We start from the raw sequence: 3,698 nt of genomic DNA on the forward strand, positions 1-3,698 counted from the left end.
TAGTGTTGGAAGTTGTGGCCAGGGCAATCAGGCAACAGAAAGAAATAAAGGGTATTCAGTTAGGAAAAGAGGAAGTCAAATTGTCTCTGTTTGCAGATGACATGATTGTATATTTAGAAAACCCCATCATCTCAGCCCAAAATCCCCTTAAGCTGATAAGCAACTTCAGCAAAGTCTCAGGATACAAAATCAATGTGCAAAAGTCACTAGTATTCTTCTACACCAATAACAGACAAACAGAGAGCCAAGTCATGAGTGAACTCCCATCCACAATTGCTTCAAAGAGAATAAAATACCTAGGAATCCAACTTACAAGGGATGTGAAGGACCTCTTCAAGGAGAACTACAAACCACTGCTCAAGGAAATCAGAGAGGACACAAACAAGTGGAAGAACACTCCATGCTCATGGATAGGAAGAATCAATATCATGAAAATGGCCATACTGCCCAAGGTAATTTATAGATTCAATGCCATCCCCATCAAGCTACCAATGACTTTCTTCACAGAATTGGAAAAAACTACTTCAAAGTTCCTATGGAACCAGAAAAGAGCCCGCATTGCCAAGACAATCCTAAGTCAAAAGAACAAAGCTGGAGGCATGATGCTACCTGATTTCAAACTATACTACATGGCTACAGTAACCAAAAGAGCATGGTCCTGGTACCAAAACAGAGATATAGACCAATGGAACAGAACAGAACCCTCAGAAATAATACCACACATCTACAACCATCTGATCTTTGACAAACCTGACAAAAAGAAGCAATGGGGGAATGATTCGCTATTTAATAAATGGTGCTGGGAAAACTGGCTAGCCATAAGTAGAAAGCTGAAACTGGATATCTTCCTTACACCTTATACAAAAATTAATTCAAGATGGATTAGAGACTTAAATGTTAGACCTAAAACCACAAAAACCCTAGAAGAAAACACAGGCAATACCATTCAGAACATAGGCATGGGCAAGGACTTCATGTCTAAAACACCAAAAGCAATGGCAACAAAAGCCAAAATTGACAAATGGGATCTAATTAAACTAAAGAGCTTCTGCACAGCAAAAGAAACTACCATCAGAGTGAACAGGCAACCTACAGAATGGGAGAAAATTTTTGCAATCTACTCATCTGACAAAGGGCTAATATCCAGAACCTACAAAGAACTCAAACAAATTTACAAGAAAAAACAAACAACCCTATCAAAAAGTGGGCAAAGGATATGAACAGACACTTCTCAAAAGAAGACATTTATGCAGCCAACAGACACATGAAAAAATGCTCATCATTACTGGCCATCAGAGAAATGCAAATCAAAACCACAATGAGATACCATCTCACACCAGTTAGAATGGCAATCATTAAAAAGTCAGGAAACAACAGATGCTGGAGAGGATGTGGAGAAACAGGAACAATTTTACACTGTTGGTGGGAATGTAAACTAGTTCAACCATTGTGGAAGATCGTGTTGCAATTCCTTAAGGATCTAGAACTAGAAATTCCATTTGACCCAGTCATCCCATTACTGGGAATATACCCAAAGGATTATAAATCATGCTGCTATAAAGACACATGCACAAGTATATTTATTGCAGCACTATTCACAATAGTAAAGACTTGGAATCAACCCAAATGTCCATCAATGACAGACAGGATTAAGAAAATGTGGTACATATACACCATGGAATACTATGCAGCCATAAAAAAGGATGAGTTCATGTCTTTTGTAGGGACATAGATGCAGCTGGAAGCCATCATTCTCAGCGAACTATCGCAAGAACAGAAAACCAAACACCACATGTTCTCACTCATAGGTGGGAATTTAACAATGAGAACACTTGGACACAGGAAGGGGAACATCACACACCCGGGCCTGTTGTGGGGTTGGGGGAGCGGGGAGGGATAGCATTAAGAGATATACCTAATGTAAATGACGAGTTAATGGGTGCAGCACACCAACATGGCACATGTATACATATGTAACAAACCTGCACGTTGTGCACATGTACCCTAGAACATAAAGTATAATAAAAAAGAAAAAACATAAGTGGGAGTTGAACAATGGGTATACATGTAGAGAAAGATGAAAACAATAGACACTGGGGGCTCCAAAAAGGGGTTAGGGAGGAAGTGGGGCAGGGGTTGAATAACTACCAGTTGTGCAGTATGTTCACAATATGAGTGATGAGTTCAAGAGAAACCCAAACCTCAGCATTATGCAATATATCCATGTAACAAACGTGCACATGTACCCCTTGAACTTAAAATAAGAGTTGGAAAGAAAAAAAATTTTTTTTTATGTGTAAAAGGCTTTATTCGCAGGGGAGCAGGAATTTAATCAAAGAGGCCAAATCCCATGTCATCGTCTGACTCTTCAGACTCCTCCTTCTTCTCATCTTTCTTCTCCTCTGCTGCAGCAGGCGCGGAACTAGCAGCAGGCGCTGCAGAGCCTGGGGCAGCGGAGACGGCCACAGCCCCACCAGCAGGTACACTGGCAAGCTTGCCAATACCCGGGGCAATGACGTCTTCAATGTTTTTTTCCATTCAGCTCACTAATAACCTTGTTGAGTCGGTCGTCGTCCGCCTCGATGCCCACGCTGTCCAAGATCTTCTTGATGTCCTTGGCGCTGGGGGAGGAGTTACCCCCGAGGGCAGCCAGCAGGTAGGAGGCGACGTAGCGCATCGCGGAGGCGGCGGCGGAGAGGCCTCACGCGTGCGACCTCGGCGGTGTCAGGGAGGAAAAGAAAAAGAAAAAATTTTTTAAAGATATATAATAATTGTGTGCTGTACTCTGTCTATGGGTGAGGAGTCACGCAGGATTTTGATAAAAGAAATGCTGTATTAGCTGATGTTTTAATATAATATGATGTCATATTTTATCGCTCTGGCTGCTGTGTTGAAGACAGGCTTTGGGGAAAGAAACAAGCATGGAATCAGGAAACCCACTTAAGAGGATTTTGCAGTAATGTAAGTGAGAGATGACATTGGTTCAAACCAAGCTGATATCAGCAGAGGTCATGAAAAATGGTAGCCTTCTGGATATATTTTGAGGTTAGAACCAGTCGGACTTCCTAAGAGTTTGCAAATGGGTAGGAAAGAAAGAGAGGGGTTAAGAACGACTCCAAGGATTTTGGCTTTAATTACTGAAGAATAGAGTTTCCATCAACTTAGATGGGAACACTGTGGACAGAGTTGTTTTGCAGGGGATAGATCAGGAATTTAATTTTGACCACACTAAATTTGAGATGTCGGGCCCGATGGCTCACACCTGTAATCCCAGCAGTTTGAGATGTCTATTTGACATTCAAGAAAAGATGAGTAGGAAGTTGAATATATAAACCTGGAGTTCAAGGGATATGTCTGTCCTGGAGTAATGCATTTGGGAGTCATTGTCATATGGATGGTATCTAAATCCTGAGACTGAATGAGAGCACCAAGCAAATGATTGTTCTAGTTAGAGTAGAAAAAGGTAATTCAAGGAGTGAGCCCTGGGGCATTTCAATATCAGTAGGTTGGGAAGGAGAGAAGGGATCAGCACAGAATAAGAAAGAGCAACTGATGTGGAATAAAAGGAAAACCAGGAATGTTTGGTATTCTGAAAGCTGAGTGAAGAAAAATCAAAGAGGGAGCAATTAAGTGAGTCAAATGCTGCCAATAGGCCGGGCGCGGTGGCTCAAGCCTGTAATCCCAGCACTTTGGGAGGC

The 3,698-nt window shown here is 41.7% G+C and overlaps 1 pseudogene across 1 annotated transcript; it reads right to left on the reverse strand.

Moving 5' to 3' along the window:
- Positions 1–2,292: 2,292 nt before the first annotated feature.
- On the reverse strand, positions 2,293–2,735 carry LOC112615863 (annotated as a pseudogene). The gene has a single exon (XR_003117488.1). The product of XR_003117488.1 is annotated as a 60S acidic ribosomal protein P2 pseudogene (transcript).
- Positions 2,736–3,698: the final 963 nt, after the last annotated feature.

The sequence above is a fragment of the Theropithecus gelada genome, chromosome X, assembly GCF_003255815.1.
Source record: "Theropithecus gelada isolate Dixy chromosome X, Tgel_1.0, whole genome shotgun sequence".
In the NCBI taxonomy this organism is placed as follows: Eukaryota; Metazoa; Chordata; class Mammalia; order Primates; family Cercopithecidae; genus Theropithecus; species Theropithecus gelada.